Source organism: Xenopus tropicalis, chromosome 8 (genome assembly GCF_000004195.4).
Source record: "Xenopus tropicalis strain Nigerian chromosome 8, UCB_Xtro_10.0, whole genome shotgun sequence".
NCBI classification, from domain to species: Eukaryota; Metazoa; Chordata; class Amphibia; order Anura; family Pipidae; genus Xenopus; species Xenopus tropicalis.
The window spans coordinates 20,978,736-20,999,025 of record NC_030684.2 but is presented as its reverse complement, the minus strand read 5'-3'; the positions used below and the strand labels follow the sequence as shown (position 1 = coordinate 20,999,025).

The window sequence follows — 20,290 nt, the reverse complement described above, 5'->3', positions numbered from 1 at the left end:
TTTAAGAAATATAAGTCAGAGGGGACAGTAGCTGCGTTTAATGAATATAAACACTATAACAAGTGTTGTAAAACAGCAATCCGGAAGGCAAAGATAGAAAATGAGGAGCGCATCGCGGCCGAGGCCAAGACTAACCCCAAAAAGTTTTTTAAGTATATTAATAGTAAAAAGATGCAGGTTGAGGGTGTGGCCCCATTGAGTTATAATAACAATATGGTTACAGCGGATACAGAAAAGGCAGATGTGCTTAACCAGTTCTTTTCTTCTGTGTATACAGTAGAGGAGCCAGTGGGCCAAGTCTCACCCAATAGCTTCACTGTTGCCTCAGCTCCAACTACACAGTGGTTGGCACAGGATATGGTGCTTAAAGGGTTACACACGATAAATGTAAACAAGGCACCTGGGCCAGATGGAATACACCCTCGGGTACTGAGAGAGCTAGGGGCAGAATTGCAGTGGCCCTTGTTTCTGATATTCTCAGACTCTCTTTCATCAGGTATGGTACCTAGTGATTGGAAGAAGGCGAATGTCACTCCCATATTTAAAAAGGGAATAAGATCTCAGCCTGGCAATTATAGGCCTGTAAGTTTGACATCCGTGGTGGGCAAGTTATTTGAAGGCTTGTTAAGGGATCACATTCAAAATTATGTAGTGGAGAATGGCATTATGAGCAGTAATCAGCATGGCTTTATGAAGGACAGGTCATGTCAGACCAATTTAATTGCTTTTTATGATGAGGTAAGTAAGAAGCTGGACAGTGGGGATGCAGTAGATATAATCTATTTGGATTTTGCCAAAGCATTTGATACCGTTCCCCACAAACGACTGCTTTCTAAGCTAAGGTCTATTGGTCTTAGTGAAGTCGTTTGCACATGGATAGAAAACTGGCTACAGGATCGGGTACAGAGGGTGGTTGTTAATGGCACATTCTCTACTTGGAGTAAGGTTCTCAGTGGGGTCCCTCAGGGTTCTGCACTGGGTCCACTTTTGTTTAATTTGTTCATAAATGACTTAGGGGAGGGTATTATGAGTAATGTATCAGTGTTTGCAGATGACACAAAACTCTGCAGACCAGTCAATTCTATCCAGGATGTGACATCCCTGCAGCAGGATCTTGACCAACTGGCAATCTGGGCAGCTAAGTGGCAGATGAGATTTAATGTGGATAAATGTAAGGTCATGCACCTGGGATGTAAAAATATGCAAGCCCCGTATAACCTTAATGGGACTGCACTAGGCAAATCCATAATGGAGAAGGATCTTGGAGTCCTTGTAGATAATAAACTTGGCTGTAGCAAGCAATGCCAGGCAGCAGCTGCAAGGGCAAACAAGGTTCTGAGCTGTATTAAAAGGGGTATAGATTCACGGGAGGAGGGGGTTATTCTTCCCCTTTACAGAGCACTGGTAAGGCCCCATCTAGAATATGCTGTTCAGTTTTGGTCTCCAGTGCTCAAACGGGACATTATTGAGCTAGAGAGGGTCCAGAGAAGGGCAACTAAGCTGGCAAAGGGTATGGAAAGTCTCGGTTATGAAGAAAGACTGGCCAAGTTGGGTCTGTTTACACTGGAGAAGAGGCGCTTAAGAGGTGACATGATAACTATGTATAAATATATAAGGGGATCATATAATAACCTCTCTAATGTTTTATTTACCAGTAGGTCCTTCCAACGGACACGAGGGCACCCACTCCGTTTAGAAGAAGGGAGGTTCCATTTAAATATTCGGAAAGGATTTTTTACAGTGAGAGCTGTGAAGTTCTGGAATTCCCTCCCCGAATCAGTCGTACTGGCTGATACATTATATAGCTTTAAGAAGGGGCTGGATGGATTCTTAGCAAGTGAGGGAATACACGGTTATGGGAGATAGCTCTTAGTACAAGTTGATACAGGGACTGGTCCGATTGCCATCTTGGAGTCAGGAAGGAATTTTTTCCCCTCTGAGGCAAATTAGAGAGGCTTCAGATGGGGTTTTTTGCCTTCCTCTGGATCAACTTGTAGTTAGGCAGGTTAGGTATAGGCATTATGGTTGAACTTGATGGACGTATGTCTTTTTTCAACCCAACTTACTATGTTACTATGTTACTATGTATGTATATATACTGGCTGTGTGCCCTGTGGGCATTATAAATGATGTTGGCACTGCATATATACTGGCTGTGTGCCCTGTGGGCATTTTAGATGGTGTTGGCACTGCATATATACTAACTGTGTTCCCTGTGGGCATTATACATAATGTTGGCTCTTCATATATACTGGCTGTGTGCCCTGTGGTCAATATACATGATGTTGGCACTGCATATATACTGGCTGTGTGCCCTGTGTGCATTATAGATGGTGTTGGCACTGCATATATACTGACTGTGTGCCCTGTGGGCATTATAGATTATGTTGACACTGCATATATACTGACTGTGTGCCCTGTTGGCATTATTCATGATGTTGTCACTGCATATATACTGGCTGTGTGCCCTGTGGGCATTATACATGATGTTGGCATCTCATATATACTGGCTGTGTGCCCTGTGGGCATTATACATGATGTTGGCACCTCATATATACTGGCTTTGTGCCCTGTGTGCATTATACATGATGTTGGTGCTGCATATATACTGGCTGTGTGCCCTGTGGGCATTATAGATGCTGTTGGCACCTCATATATACTGGCTGTGTGCCCTGTGGGCAATATACATGATGTTGGCACCTTATATATACTGGCTTTGTGCCCTGTGTGCATTATACATGATGTTGGCGCTGCATATATACTGGCTGTGTGCCCTGTGGGCATTATACATGATGTTGGCACTGCATATATACTGGCTGTCTGCCCTGTGGGCATTATACATGATGTTGGCACTGCATATATACTAGCTGTGTGCCCTGTGGGCATTATACATGATGTTGGCACTGCATATATACTGGCTTTGTGCCCTGTGTGCATTATACATGATGTTGGCACTGCATTTATACTGGCTTTGTGCCCTGTGTGCATTATACATGATGTTGGCGCTGCATATATACCAGTTGTGTGTCCTGTGGGCATTATATATGATGTTGGCGCTGCATATATACCGCCTGTGTGCCCTGTGGGCATTATATGTGATGTTGGCACTGCATATATACTGGCTGTGTTCCCTGTGGGCATGATACATGATGTTGGCACTGCATATATACTGGCTGTGTGCCCTGTGGGCATTATAGATGGTGTTGGCACTGCATATATACTGACTGTGGGCCTTGTGGGCATTATACATGATGTTGGCTCTTCATATATACTGGCTGTGTTCCCTGTGGGCATTATACATAATGTTGGCACTGCATATATACCGCCTGTGTGCCCTGTGGGAATTATAGATGATGTTGGCACTGCATATATACCGCCTGTGTGCCCTGTGGGCATTATATATGATGTTGGCACTGCATATATACTGGCTGTGTGCCCTGTTGGCATTATACATGATGTTGGCACTGCATATATACTGGATGTGTGCCCTGTGGGCATTATAGATGGTGTTGGCTTTGCATATATACTAACTGTGTGCCCTGTGGGCATTATACATGATGTTGGCTCTTCATATATACTGGCTGTGTTCCCTGTGGGCATTATACATGATGTTGGCACTGCATATATACTGGTTGTGTGCCCTGTGGGCATTATGCATGATGTTGGCACTACATATATACTGGCTGTGTGCCCTGTTGGCATTGTACATGATGTTGGCTCTTCATATATACTGGCTGTGTTCCCTGTGGGCATTATAAATGATGTTGGCACTGCATATATACTGGCTGTGTGCCCTGTGGGCATTTTAGATGGTGTTGGCACTGCATATATACTAACTGTGTTCCCTGTGGGCATTATACATAATGTTGGCTCTTCATATATACTGGCTGTGTGCCCTGTGGTCAATATACATGATGTTGGCACTGCATATATACTGGCTGTGTGCCCTGTGGGCATTATAGATGGTGTTGGCACTGCATATATACTGACTGTGTGCCCTGTGGGCATTATAGATGATGTTGACACTGCATATATACTGACTGTGTGCCCTGTTGGCATTATTCATGATGTTGTCACTGCATATATACTGGCTATGTGCCCTGTGGGCATTATACATGATGTTGGCACCTCATATATACTGGCTGTGTGCCCTGTGGGCATTATACATGATGTTGGCACCTCATATATACTGGCTGTGTGCCCTGTGGGCAGTATACATGATGTTGGCACCTCATATATACTGGCTTTGTGCCCTGTGTGCATTATACATGATGTTGGTGCTGCATATATACTGGCTGTGTGCCCTGTGGGCATTATAGATGCTGTTGGCACCTCATATATACTGGCTGTGTGCCCTGTGGGCAATATACATGATGTTGGCACCTTATATATACTGGCTTTGTGCCCTGTGTGCATTATACATGATGTTGGCGCTGCATATATACTGGCTGTGTGCCCTGTGGGCATTATACATGATGTTGGCACTGCATATATACTGGCTGTCTGCCCTGTGGGCATTATACATGATGTTGGCACTGCATATATACTAGCTGTGTGCCCTGTGGGCATTATACATGATGTTGGCACTGCATATATACTGGCTTTGTGCCCTGTGTGCATTATACATGATGTTGGCGCTGCATATATACCAGCTGTGTGTCCTGTGGGCATTATACATGATGTTGGCACTGCATATATACCGGCTTTGTGCCCTGTGGGCATTACAGATGATGTTGGCACTGCATATATACCGGCTGTGTGCCCTGTGGGCATTATACATGATGTTGGCGCTGCATATATACCGGCTTTGTGCCCTGTGGGCATTATAGATGATGTTGGCACTGCATATATACCGGCTGTGTGCCCTTTGGGCATTATATATGATGTTGGCACTGCATATATACTGGCTGTGTGCCCTGTGGGCATTTTACATGATGTTGGCACTGCAAATATACTGGCTGTGTGCCCTGTGGGTATTATAGATGGTGTTGGCTTTGCATATATACTAACTGTGTGCCCTGTGGGCATTATACATGATGTTGGCTCTTCTTATATACTGGCTGTTTTCCCTGTGGGCATTATACATGATGTTGGCACTGCATATATACTGGCTGTGTGCCCTGTGGGCATTATACATGATGTTGGCACTGCATATATACTGGCTGTGTTCCCTGTGGGCATTATACATGATGTTGGCGCTGCATTTATACTGGCTATGTGCCCTGTGGGCATTATACATGATGTTGGCACTGCATATATACTGGCTGTGTGCCCTGTGGGCATTATACATGATGTTGGCACTGCAAATATACTGGCTGTGTGCCCTGTGGGCATTATAGATGGTGTTGGCTTTGCATATATACTAACTGTGTGCCCTGTGGGCATTATACATGATGTTGGCTCTTCTTATATACTGGCTGTGTTCCCTGTGGGCATTATACATGATGTTGGCACTGCATATATACTGGCTGTGTTCCCTGTGGGCATTATACATGATGTTGGCACTGCATATATACTGGCTGTGTGCCCTGTGGGCATTATACATGATGTTGGTGCTTCATATATACTGGCTGTGTTCCCTGTGGGCATTATACATGATGTTGGCGCTGCATTTATACTGGCTGTGTGCCCTGTGGGCATTATACATGATGTTGGCACTGCATATATACTGGCTGTGTGCCCTGTGGGCATTATACATGATGTTGGCACTGCATATATACTGGCTGTGTGCCCTGTGGGCATTATACATGATGTTGGCACAGCATATATACTGGCTGTGTGCCCTGTGGGCATTATAGATGGTGTTGGCACTGCATATATACTGGCTATGTGCCCTGTAGGCATTATACATTATTTTGGCACTGCAGATAAACTGGCTATGGGGTTTTGGGCACATAGCCCATTGGGGTGAGAAACAGGGGGCACTGGGAAAGGCATATTAAAGTGGGAGCGGGACGCATTATGGCTCACATATTTCTCTTTAGAGCTCACTGACCCATCTGTGCTTCAGCAGCTCCGTATTCTCATTATCCTTAGTCGCTATTGCTGAACAGTTAGCATAGTTACAGCACAGCAGAGTGAGGGACTGTTCAGCAATAGAGAATAAGAATAATTATAATACGGAGCTGCTGAAGGGGCTTTAGCCATGCTGTTGCATTGTGGCCTTTGGAGCAAAGCAATATTCTACTTCCTTCCAATCATTACAGTACAGTAGATACTTACAGTATATAGTAGGTTGGTTGCCCTCATTTCTGTATCTATGGCTCCCTGTATGTTTTATAGCCCCATTAGGTACATATTAACCACATTAGGTACCAATTAAGTCATATGACCTCTTAAGTATAGTAAGACAAGATGATGTCAGGGTTACAGAGTGTAACTGTGGGATAGTGAGTATAGTAAGGCAAGATGGTATCAGGGGTACAGAGTGTAACTGTGGGATAGTGAGTATAGTAAGACAAGATGATGTCAGGGGTACAGAGTGTAACTGTGGGATAGTGAGTATAGTAAGGCAAGATGGTATCAGGGGTACAGAGTGTAACTGTGGGATAGTGAGTATAGTAAGGCAAGATGGTATCAGGGGTACAGAGTGTAACTGTGGGATAGTGAGTATAGTAAGGCAAGATGGTATCAGGGGTACAGAGTGTAACTGTGGGATAGTGAGTATAGTAAGGCAAGATGGTATCAGGGGTACAGAGTGTAACTGTGGGATAGTGAGTATAGTAAGGCAAGATGGTCTCAGGGGTACAGAGTGTAACTGTGGGATAGTGAGTATAGTAAGGCAAGATGGTCTCAGGGGTACAGAGTGTAACTGTGGGATAGTGAGTATAGTAAGGCAAGATGGTATCAGGGGTACAGAGTGTAACTGTGGGATAGTGAGTATAGTAAGAAAAGATGGTCTCAGGGGTACAGAGTGTAACTGTGGGATAATGAGTATAGTAAGGCAAGATGGTATCCGGGGTACAGAGCGTAACTGTGGGATTGTGGGATAGTGAGTATAGTAAGGCAAGATGGTCTCAGGGGTACAGAGTGTAACTGTGGGATAATGAGTATAGTAAGGCAAGATGGTATCAGGGGTACAGTATAGTGGTAATCCTATATACATTTAGTATCAAACTGTTCAGGGGCCCCATTCATATTTAGGGAGAATTTCAGCAGACAGCTAGTTGCTAGGTCCAGTTTTCCCTAGCATCCCAATAGTGGTTTGAAAGAGAGAAAAAGAATGGGATAGAAATATTAGTAGTACCGTAAAACCCTTAGTTCAGCTCCTGCACAGGGTACAATGGCGCTACCCAAACAAAGCTGTACATGGGGTGGGTACGCAGGTGGGTAACATCTTGCCCTACTGACGCCATCTTGTTCTGCTGAACCTATGTTACCTTCCGCTGCTGCTGTGCAGGAACCTTCTGTGCTTGGGGGAACTCGCATGAATGGTCCTGCAGCTCCAGTGGCTTTGGTGCTACAACTCCCAGTACCCTGCATCCACCTTAAGGCAATGTTTTATATACATAGTACATAGTATTAATGGGAAGGAGCACACACAGAGCAGGTGAATGCTGCTTGCTTAGACTTTATTTTAGTGTTGCCAGGATGCTTGAAAAAGGTGCAGGTCTCCCCAAAACACGCCCCAAACTACAATAAAGTATAAGTAGAATGAAGCTGCTAGTTGTGTGCTCCATCTATGCTTGGCCCAGGGCACGGGCACTTGTTTGTCTGCTTGTACTGTCGTATATAAACTGCTCTGCCCGGCTAGTAATGGGAATCCTATAGGTAGCAGCACCGGCGATTTTGTCTGAATATGAGCAGCGTTGGGGTTTAATATCGTTTCCATTGCTGCAAATATCTGGCAGTGGTGCTGATTCCTGGCACGCTATTGGCAAGCAGAGAGCGGATCCCACTCTGTGCTGTTACCCCTCTGTACATTACTGGGGGCTATTCTTCATAACTAAATGATGGGAATAATAGCATGTAACAAACTGGGATACACACGCGGGGCACAGTATTAACCCTTTCTCCTCTGTAGCTTTACTTCTAGCAGTAATTGTGTTACTCTTCTATAAAACTGAGTTGGTAAGGTAACAGAATTATGTGTCAGTTTGGGGCAGAGATGGGACAGGGGGGCAACGCTGGCACATTAAAGTGAAAGAGTTGGGTTTGGGTTGTATCGCTGTTCATTGAAGCTATTGCCAGAGGGGGCTGATTCTCAGCCGGTGTATAATAAACGCAGGCCAAATATCAGCCAATCCGCTGGCATGGGCCTGGGTGCCACACACAGCGGGTAGTAAGTCCCATCTGGCAGTAGCTTAAAGCTTTAGGGGAATGTTGATGTTACGCCATGCTGGTGTTTGTATCCAGCAATGCTAGGAAGGTCTTTATTCTGCTCTTGTATACGGCGCGGTGCCACAGGGGTTCTGCCCGCTGCTGCTTCCCGGTGCCTCATTCAGTTGCACCTGGTTCAGATGGCACCGGCAGGACTAGGGATCCATATATTTTGAAAAGGGAATGGATTTGATACATACAAAAGAGTTACCTGTTTGTCGGAAATCAGAAGGATTTCCCTTCCCCTCAGTATGGGGGTTCCATAACATGGGTGGGTTCTGTGCTTTACTGCTCACCTGGCAATATTCTGTGTATCCAGGGAATATGGCTGCATAGTATCCATACAGGAGCAGGTTTTGTACCCACAGGCACCTTCACATCTGCCCAATGAATATTGTGTTGTGCATTTTACCCTTCAGTGATTTGGGCTCAGGGCTGGATGCCATGATGGGGAATGATGGGAGGATGCCAAGAATGCCCATTATAAACAGAAGCTCAGCCCGTTAGCCCGGTGTGAGAATGCTTGGTAGAGCGGCCATACCCGCTGGAGGACTGGTGTGTGTCACTCACAGGTACTGAAGTGCTGGGGGGTGTAAGGAATCAGACTGACACATACAGTGGAAAGCAGGGTTTCTTATAAAGCAGCAACATGTGTACATTTCTCTTTCTTTCTTCTTTAACTTTTCAGTGTCTCTACTTTGCTGATTTGTTCCATTCTCAGTCTCTCCCCCTCTATGTGTTTCCCCTTCCAAATGAGCCCAATACCCAGAATAAAGACACACACACGGCTTGATGGTTCATCTGTGAAAATCACAGTTTTATTAATAATACAAATAATAAATTGTGTTTTTCATTGATTCTGAGGAAGGCAAAAAAAAACCTCTGAGAAGCTTTGAGCCAATCTGCTTCATTAGAGGGAAAAATTCCTTCCTGACTCCTTAACGGCAATCGGATTTGCTCCCAGAATCAATGCCTTCACCCTGCTTGCCATAATCAAGGGAAGCAGGGTGAGGGAAACAAGGGAATATGGTACCATACACATGAGCATGTTGAAGTCACATGGTGAATGCTGCATTCTGTTTCATTCTATGGCCCCCAGGCAGCTTGCAGACCCCGGCATCTGTAGTCTGAGGGATGGAGTAAAAAGGAATGCAGTGTTTACCAAGTAGCAAAAGATGCTCTTGTGCATAATACCATATTTTGAATCAAGGCGAAAGCACCACTGGTGGAACTGTGGTGGCTGGAAAGGGAGGCACCCCTGGTGGTAATGCTGTGGAAAGAAATATGGTACCATACACAGGAACCCCTTCAAGCTGCAAGGTCAATGCTGCATTCCGTTCCATTCCATTGTGCCCCAGGCAGCCTGCAGACCCCGGCTCCTGCAGTCTGAGGGATGGAGGGAAAGGGAATGCAGTTTTTACCAAGCAGGTTAAGGTGCTCTTGTGCATAATACCATATTCTGGATGAGGGGGAGGCAACTCTGGTGGAACTGGCATAGCCTCACATACTCACTGCTGTTCCCTGTAGATGGAGTACCCAGACGGAGATGCACCGTAACTTGTTAGTGATAAACTACCGGTGGTTCTGATAGTTGGTGCCGTTGTTCTAAGGGCAGTCTGTAAAAGCAAACAAAATAACGTCAATCTGAAACCAGAGCAAGTGATATCCCTGTAGAAATCCTATAACTCTTATGGGCACATTAACCTTAATTTGGACAGTAGAGCAAAGTAAAAATATAGACTTAGCAGCATTGCACCTTTGCCCTCAACTTTCTGTGATTGTGGGAAAAAGTACAAATTGCGGTTTTCCGTGCATTTTCAAGCCATTTGCACAATCATAAATATGGTTTTCTGTTTGGCAAAATGATGAAGATTCACTTCCCATTGGTTTCTATGGCCTCTCAGCAGGTTTCAGCCGCGCGGGATTTATATGTCTTTTTCATGTTTTTCACTCAATGCTCAAAATCACAGACTTGTAATGGCTTTTAATTCATCAACCCCTTACTCTTTCCAAAACAAAATAGTGAGAAGGAAAGAAATCTATTCCTTTGAAATAACAGCATACAAAGAAGAAAGCAAGAGGAGGATGGTTTATATACTGCACCTGGGTATCTGTCGATGTTCTTCAGGAGTATGGCCCTGTTGATCTCCTCTAGTTTTTTATAGAGGTACTCCAGGTAGACTTTGGCATCATTCCTGTTCTTCCGGAACTCTGCCTTCCATGTCAACCACCACCATTTGGTGATTGTCAGGCAGTCTCTGGCCATCCAGTAATCATACAGGGCCCTCCTGATCTCAGCAGTGATGTACTGCCTAATGCAGTCCAAGTAAGGGCTCACCCGGGGATCCTCAAAATCGGTGATCTCAAAGATCCCGTGCTCCTCCTCCCGGTAGATCCACCTTGAGGCCTAGAGAAATGCAGGAAACAAGACAACATTTAGGTCTCCAGCAGTTTGTATTTAATCCCCAGCAATAATAATTCATCCCAAATGCACAAATATCAACACAATGGGGCACATTTACTTATCCACGAACGCTCCGACCGTTCGCTCGATCGGTCCAATCGTATTTTCCTTGACTTTTTCCTACCTTGCGCGACTTTTTCGCAGCTTGCGCGACTTTTTCAATGCTTTCACAAATTTTTCGACGCTTGCGTATTTTTAGCACGAAAAAATCGGATCGGATTGTGACTAATACGATTTTTTCGGAAGCATTTTCGTGATATTTGCGATCTTCAGGAATTTTCGTCTCCAATCCGAATTTTTTTCCATTCGGGATTCGAACTCGTGTTTTGATAAATCTGCCCCAATGTGTATTTATTAGCACTAGGGGAGCTGTTCAAATGATCTTTATTTAGAGAGCAAATAACATGGAAACTCTCACTAGTACGTTTTAACCCTGAATATGGGAAATGTAACGCTCAGGGCACACACTAAGCTAAACCCTCTAATTGTATTTACATTGAAAATATACAGTGTTTATAATTGGGTTAGTATTCCCTTTAACCCCTTGGGTTTGGAGAGGACAGAGAATAAAACAAGCTGTGAGCGGCCTTACCTGGCTGTAGCCTTTCATGAAGTCATACTTCCTGCTGGGACACAAGCCCATCTCTGCTGCCCCTGTAATATAAAAGAGAGATTTGGGAAGGTTAGGGTTAATGTGGATGTGTAAAATAACTATCTAAAGACCTCGTTACACAAAATTAAAATTAGAGTTAGGGGTATTGGAATAACAGCAGCACATTTTCACCAGTTTTAATAATACCCCTCATGGAGCCAAGAAGTAGTTTTATCCCCCTCTGAGGCAAAATAGAGAGGCTTCAGATGGGGTTTCCCACCTCCCTGTGGACCAGCTAGCAGTTAGGCAGGGATCATTTGGACAAAAGGTTGGACTGAATGGACATGTGTCTTTTATCAACCTCACCTACTATGTCATACATATTACAGAGAGAAAATACAAGATCCTTACCTTCCTTCAGATGATCAGGAATGGGGTGGGTTCTTCTTCCTCTTCTCTAGATGGTATTTGCTGGTCTCAATAAGGAATCTTCTTTCTTCTCTGTCGTCTTCTCTGTCTTCTTCTGTATCGCAGTAAATTGCTTGGAAATTCGCTATAAATCGCTAGAATCTCTGAATATTTCACTTTATGGGGAGACAGAGAGAAGAGAGTGTGAGCTCTCATGAGTCGAAACCTCTCTGCCATTTATAGCAGTATATACTAGGGTTCCTTTTCTGTATCCCTCCCAGTTGTACTGCGCTACTGAATATGGCAATCGGCTTTGACCGGTCCTCTAAGGGGGTATCACCACTATTTTAGGACAAGTGATTTAGATTTAACCCTCCAATAGTTAGAAATAGTAAATCAGGCCCTGTGTCTGGAAAGGGAGAAATACAGTTTGGCTCATGTATCAACCTGCACCTGGCAGCGACCCATAGCAACCAAGCAGTGATAAGCTTTGCCCTGCCAGCTGTAGGTAGAACTATGAAGGCATAAATCTGATTGGTGCCGGTGTTGGTAATAGCCCCCCCCCCCCATTTCTGTTCCTACCATGTACCCTATTGCCCCCCACAGTCGGGGGTGCTTGAAGGCAAAGTACATGAGACTTTTACTAATACATTTTTTCTGTAAAAGAAAAATGTATTGAAATGTATTGAGTTAAATTCAGTTAAATGTTAAGGTTGCTACATGAGAGCAGGGCAGATACCCGGGGCAAAGGGGCAGAACTCTAAGGAGCCTGTCAATACTGGGAGGAAAAATGTATGTATTGTATGGCCTCCAAATGTTTATGGGGTCACCAGTCAAAAAAAAAAGGATATATTTGCTGCAGAACTGCAAAACTGCCAAACCCTGTGTCTGTGTCTCCCAACCAGCGCTAAGATTAATGTCATCTCTAAATTTCTCCAAATTCACTAAAATCTGTGAGAGGAGCAACATCCGCTAGTCTAGGGGGGCATCACCCAACTATTTCCCATCTTTTTTTAGCTAAAATAAGGGTTATTTGGCAAAAAATCTCTCAGAGGGGATTCAGACTTACCTCTCACCACAAAGTCAACCAACGGACAAACCCAACTGTCACATTTCTAGGAGTGAAGTCACATGTCGTGAAACACTGTGAAACAATGTAGCAGAAACAACATGATTGTTAGACCTGGGTAAAAACATTTCGCTAGATTATTTTTGCTTCAATCATCAGTACCAGCGACCAGTAAAGGATAAATAAATGCTGCTTCATTTGTCTCTGGCATAAATAGTGTGAGAATGGCAGTATTTTAAATGTTAAACAATGAAATTCAGTGAATTAAATCTGATTGGCTGTTGGTAGCTCCGTACACTTTTGGGCACCCAAGAAAAATTGCCTTTTCATTTGGGTTTCCCCCTTGACTATGTGATTCAAGTTTGGTGGGTTTGGCTCCAGAGCTCTAAGATTGGAAGCAGTTTAAATGTCTCCATTAAAGTCAATGGGTGAAATTGGATTGGCCGCTGTTGGCCCCTTCCACTTTGAGTTGTCCAACAAATGTCGCTGTTTCATTTGGGGTGACCCCATGATTATGTTATTCAAGTTTGGGGAGTGTAGCTTCAGAGCTGTAAGTGTGGCAGCAGTTTGAAAATCTTTCCTGTCAAAGTCAATGGAAATATTGGGGTGTTCAGAGCGGCGCCGCAAAAAGACGGAGGCCGGGATCCCTTAGAAAAGCACAAGCAGCCTGCTCCGCTATAGGGCGAAGAAGTGGAGAGAGTTTGAGTGTTGTACCCCTAAACCTGTAGGAGGAGAAGCGTTTAGAAAATGGGCTGCGCTAAGAACGGGCTGAAGAATAAGCTGAAGTGGAAGAACAGTTTTTCAAAGCAACATAATAAATCCCAGGCTGATATGGGCACTAGTACTATGGATGGGGCACATATACATTTATCCCAGTAAGGTAAATGGCCAGTGAATTAAAGGGTAATCCCAGAACGTTTCTCTCTGTCTCAGCTTTTTTATATGTTAAATATGCTCGAGAACAGTAAACTTTAGCCTTCCAGGGTTGGAGCTATAAATATATATATTCACAGTGTGATTCATGAATGTTATGCATAAGTTACACATAAGTACGTGTCCCCACAGCTCAAAAATATATGATTTTGGGTGGGTCAATGTATTGTTTTGTGTGTTTTTACCCCACAAAAATGCAGAAAAATTTCTTTAAAGTGGAAGCTTTGAGGGGATTTTTTTTTTTTAGAATTTTCATACAATTTTATAGAAACTGCTACATCCAGTGGTCCAACTACATTCTAGTGAGAGTCTGACTGCTTACGACTTGATGTAATGAATTATGGGAAATAAAAATATAATCTATTCTCCAATAAGTATTATGTCTGTGTAAATAGAATGTATAGTCCTTTTCAGTGTGGCAGTTCTCTACATCATGTCAGACGTCTAGAAGGAATACTGGAGTGTCTGGCCGAGCAGTCTAAGTGTGGATCCAGAAGTATGTTGGAGTCCCCTCCAGCCGCTAACGTGGAGGAGGGGTGTCTCTCATGGTTATGGCTATTTTATATGGAGAAGGGCTGCTAGGCTTTGGCAAGCACTCATATTTTAACAGCTCGGTGTCAACCTGTCCCCTGCCAAGCTCATCCCGCTTAGGCTGTAGTTACTGTACTGTTTCCTCCGTGAATGAGGCCGTGTGGGGGTCTGCCTCTGAAAGAAATCATTGGACATCATTCCCTTTTTGAATGGCCGCTCTTCTCGCTCCTGCTATAGCACCAAGTAATGTCCCCGTAATTGTAGCCTTACAATCGTCCCAGACTACGTCAGGGCTTGCAGTGTTGTTATTAGTGTCCCTGAAGTCCATTGAGGCTCCTTAGAGCCCGCCTCGGATAGCCACGGTGAACTAAGGCTACAAATTTGGGATCGTCCTGCTGGTATTATATTTATCTTAAGGAGGACTGTATGGGCAGACCAGACCATATAGTATTTGGTCCACTAGTCTGTGTAAGTGAGAAATAGCTAAGGCTAAGTTGATTCTGGTTAGTGTGTTTATACTTAGTGGATTGGCAGGAGCCCATGTGGATAGATCTTTCCACTTTCAGATGTCGGTGAGGCCCAAAGTAACAGTATAGTGTCCATCAGGGTGTGGGATTGCCTATCAGGCTGCTAGTGGGGCTGCTGGGTATTCTGTAGCTTCTTGCCTTACCTGCTGCATTGCCTGGAGCTGAAAGGTTGGTGGTACATATATACTTGTTATGGTCAGTGGTTGGATAGCTAAGGTACAAGAAAGGGCTACAAATCTGCCCTGAGGGTCTGTATGTAAGTCATGAAGTGAAGTTTAAAAGGTATGTGTTTTCTAATCAAAATAGAAGTGCGTCTGGCATAAGGGGGCGTGATAGCCATGAGCCTCCCAAGGGCTTTTTTAATGCCAGTAGGCATTGTCCCTCGAGATGGGTCTCCTGCAGTAGCAGGATATGGGGCTGATATTTTGTAATGTAATGGAACACTAGAGATTGTCTGAATTTGGGCCCCTTAAATTCCAAGCTATGAGCGCTGAGGGCTCCTCTCCTGCTCGGTTTGACAATGACACATTGTGCAGTGACATGCAGTGCATTTCATTAATTGAGTGACCTTAGCATAGTGAACTTAAAATGAATATATTTATACCAGTTCTTGGGATTTCAATCTTCACACAGTTTAATCACCAGTATCGGAAAACAAAGCAATTTTTTCCCCAAAATAACTGTCCCTGTCCCTCCGTGCCGACCCCTAGTTGGGAAAGGCCTTTTCCCTGTAATTGTAAATGTGTTGTTAACACTAGGGAGATTAGTCTACTAATCTAAATTATGCTCCAGATAGTCCTGTAGAAGATGTGGGTTGGTCCTATGGGAGGTAGTGAGGGCTTCTACCCATTAAAAAGCTGCCAAAAAATGGCCATTCATTTCAGGTATAAGTGCATGTTTGGGTGCCAGTACAGTCAGCTAATGAATCACCATGGGTGAAAAGTATATTGAGCCTGTGTGTGATTGGTCCCCTCCTGAGTATCTTGTCCATAGAGGTTGATATTTCATGGTGGTCAAGTCGGCAAGTGTGTGTGGCTAAATCCCGAATGGACCAGGGATCAGGATACTGCATGTTACAGTCTGGGACAGATGCCAAGGGATATCCAGCAGTGAGCACTGGTTGTTGGGGTGCCTTCCAATTGTCAGTAATAACAAGCAGGAGGCTTGGGATAGTCCCAGTCTGCCTGGGGCACCCTACCTTTTGGATAAGTCTGTGTGTCCCTGCAGTAAGGTACCCAGGGTCATTATGGCCTGGTGTATTGCCCGCAGAGCAATTGCTGTTAATATCAGATGTACTGCCTGTTCTGGTAGTGGTTGTGTGGGTGGGGGAGAGCTCTCAAAATCGTACTCTGAGCGTGGGGAGCCACCGCCATATTGCACGCTCTCTGGATTGCTGTCTCTGGCAAAGGGTTCTAGCCAGGGGCAATTTTCACCTTGAAAAGCAGAATTTCCAGTTAAAAGTTAAAGTTACCAGGAGTTTTCTTTCTGCCACTTAACTGGCTTCGTGGCAGCTGCACCTTGGTTCTAGCTTCGCTGCTGCGTCGGATGGCGCATGGTGGCAAAACACAGATTTTCTTTAGGCACAAAATTTAGAGCTTATTAAATGTTTTGCAGTCTGGTAAATGATGTTTTGTTACTTCCATTTTACATTTAGTTATCGCTTTTGTCTTCTAGAGGAATAGTCCTGGTTACAGGGGAATATCTATGCCGGGTACATTTTCTGGTTTATTTGGGCGGTCAGCCGGTTAGCAAACCTAAGGGACAGTTCTCATAGTTGGCTCTCCCAGTGTTTGCCATGTTTACCTTTAATTTACCTGCTAGGCCCCCAAGGGTGCAGACACATGGAGCTACTACAAAAATGGACAGTGCTGATAATTGTCTCTACGTGTGTTTTAGCAGATTCAATTCTCAGTATTATCTATGGTATTTTCTGGCTGCTACTAAGTAGCTCCATGTGTCTTCGCCCTTATGCATCCCTGTAAGAGATTAACCGCCATACGTCATAACGACATAAGTGTTTTGGGAGAATACAAACAGAATTATGGCAGTAAAGAGAAGACAAAGGCCTTTTATTCAAAGCAGAATTATCTCTGAAGCCTCTCTACAAGCAACAGAAAGGCAGATTCACTGGTTTGGCAAGGTCCCATGTATGTATGAGTTTTACATTTGTATTACATTTTTCCATCTTCTCCTGTCACGATCAAGTTGTTAAACCTGCCTTCTGCCTCTGAGAGGCTTATCAAGCACTTTATGTAGCTCCTTTTTTCCCATGTGGAAGTTGTAGAATTTAGAATGCAAGAGGTGGAACAGAGAATTCAGGAATGGGTTGGCATTTAAACTGTAAGCATATTGTTAATACACCAAAGAACGGAATGCTGTGTATGAAGGTTGGAATAAACTAATCGGAGGGATTCCATAGGGTTCATTTGTGAATCTGAGCGCAGCATGCAAAGTGCAGAAATGGCCACAATCTGGCGTATGTATGGCATACATTATACCTGGTGTTGCAGCTGATATATGCAGCTTCTGTGCAGTTTGTTCAATTGTCAAGTCAGCATATGCAGGAGTGGAGAGTGAAAGGAATGGAGTAAAGATATTTTCAGTGCAACATGTGTAGGTTTATGGGTACAGGTGCCCTGTGGGCAGTGTATGCAGGTGTATATGCCAAGATGCTTTGAGTACGGGTGTGGGACCTGTTATTATATATTAGTTGGGATCAAATACAAGGTTCTGTTTTATTATTACAGAAAAAAAGAAACCATTTTTCAAAATTAGAATGATTTGCTTATAATGGAGTCTATAGGAGATGGCCTTTCCGTAATTCGGAACTTTCTGGATAATGGGTTTCTGGATAAGGGGTCTGATACCTGTACAAATCATGCTGCTTTGCTTAAAGTAGGTTTATATACAGAGGTTGTCATTTCAGTAAATGGCCATGTACATGTAGGTACACTCAGCAGAATATATGCAATGTATGCAGTATGTGTAGCAGTTTTGATTACAGTGTATGCAGGTGTATATGCAGGGCTATCAGTGCAGTACACAAGTGTTGTTTTTTATATTGTGCAATGTGAGCAGTAGGGGTTATTAATACTGCAGTGTATATGTGAGTGTGGTCAGTGCAGTCACTCTATGCTGGTGTTCAATGAAAACATATTTGAATTTCCAAATTCCCTCTTGATTTAGATGTCTGTAGGAAGAATGGATGTCGGACTTTATGCTTCAACTGTTCATACCTTCAGCTGCCAGTGTACTCATCCAACAGAGATGTGAAGCTGATAGTCCTTCTATTTGTTAGTTAAGGGTTGCTATTATAAACTGGTACATAGTGATGTGTTAAGGAGTAAAGAGGGAAGATTTGCAAGCTCTTCACCCTCTTCTCTCTTCCCAACCCTTTTTTGCAGTATCTTTCTGTTCTTTTTCCTTCATTTTCTAATCTGTTATCCTTCACTCTGTTGTTCTCCTTATCTCTTCTGCTCACAACCTATTTGTCATCACAACCTTTACTCTCCCCATCTCCTCTACCTTATCTGCCCAAACACCCTTCTGACTCTTAAGGTGCCCATACACGAGCAGATCCGCTCGCTTGGCGATGTCGCCAAGCGAGCGGATCTTCCCCCGATATCCCCACCTACGGGTGGGCGATATCAGGGAGCATTTAGGTAAAAAAAAAAATAATCCGATCGTTTGGCCCTGGGGCCAAACGATCGAATTATGTGGGCGGCAATGGGGCAGTCGGATCGGGGACCACATCAACGAGCCGATGCGGTCCCCGATCCGACCAGATTTTCTAACCTGGCCGATCGAGATCTGGCCAAGTTCAGGCCAGATATCGGTCGGCCAGGTCGCTCTGGTCTCCCCATACACGGGCCGATTAGCTGCCGAATCGGTCCAAGGGACCGATATCGGCAGCTATAGTCGGCCCGTGTATGGGGGCCTTTACTGTTCCTTCTCTGGTTCCCCCCTTCCTTAAATTGCCATACCCATACCCAGTATCTGCTCTACTATCTCCTACAGATAGCCCTTACCAGTATATGTGTATATATATATTTTTTTTTTTTTTTTTTCCTATAGGTCTGCTTAATGGAAATATTCTAACCTGAACTTTGTTTTATTTGTGAGCTTTTACTGTAACAGTTACAAAAAAAGTGTTATAGTTAGCTCGTATACAAGCTATTATCGTCACATTCAATCATTTCTAGAAAAGTGGAACGAAAAGTGCAATTAGTTTGGACAGTTGAACAGACACAGATAAGAGGAGTTTACATAAAAAAGGGGTAAACATTGGATCCGTTTGTAATTGCCCTGCTCTTCCCCACATCTAGAGCCCATATGTTCTGTCATCAGTTGTCTTTGTTTTAGTTCTACAGTGGTTCTATATTATCGGGCTAACAGTTTTAGTTGCTTTCTTGGTATCTGATACTCACTGAGCTTGTTCAGAGGATGTATAGATTTGTTTTCAATCTTTTTGCTAAAGATCTTGAAAATAAGAGTAATGAATAGTTAAAAGCTAGAAGATGTGCGTGTGTTGGTTCATGTTGATTATAAAGCACCAACCCATAATAGCAGGTTAGCAATTAGTCTCCATGTTGTTTCTTTAGGGCTCTGGATAGTGTTGTCCTTGTTTTGTTCCTAAATTAACATTACCTTTAAAGTTTAACCAGTTTCCTATAAAGTACATCTTGGTTTTCAACTGCGGTAACACAGGCTTGTTTCGTTAGCTCAGTGTTTGATTTACTAGCAAGGTTTGGGTCATTTCTTGGGTTGCTGGTTGCTTTGTGAGTTTCTATTACAGTTTGGTTGCTAATTGGGTTTATTTGCCTGTGATCACTGCCTTGTGAGAGTATTGCTGGGTCACTGTTGGGAACTGTTGGTATTTTATTTAATGTACAGGATGCTCCAGAGTCTGGAACTGTAGCCCACTCCAGCATTGTGCAGGGTGATGTTGGACTTGTGTGTGTGCTAACCCACGGGAACTCGTATATTATTTACATGGTAATTAATTCTTGTGGGGGAATTCTCTCCCTGAAATGGTTGTACAGGCAGATACATTAGATAGCTTCGAGAAGGGTTTGGCTTTTTAATAAGTGAGAAAATACTAAAAACTAAAAAGTTACTAAAAAAATCGATTTTAGTAAAATGTTAATTACAGTCTTTGATATGGATACAATCGGTTGCACTTGATCGACATGTGTCTTTCTTTAGTTCTTTAGACCTATGTACCAGAGACAGCACACTACTCGCTAAAGCACTTGGTAGGGCCCTTCTATGAGATAAGGTTGCCTACCGCTTTGTGAATAAAGTGTTGGTGCTTCTAGACATTTCCAATTCACAATCACTTTATTTACAGGTGACTGAGATAGCTGTAGCAGAGCAGGAATTGATGAACTGACTAAATGGAGCTTCAGCTCAGATAGGACAGAGCACATTGCGGACTCTCTCACTCC

General features: G+C 43.7%; 2 long non-coding RNA genes across 4 annotated transcripts in view; both read left to right on the top strand.

Moving 5' to 3' along the window:
* Window positions 1-20,290, top strand: part of LOC108645164 — a 455,446-nt gene that overhangs the window by 230,662 nt on the left and 204,494 nt on the right. The gene's annotated exons all lie outside the window — the stretch shown is intronic.
* LOC101734547 overlaps window positions 1-20,290 on the top strand; it is a 57,461-nt gene that overhangs the window by 36,243 nt on the left and 928 nt on the right. The window lies entirely within an intron of this gene.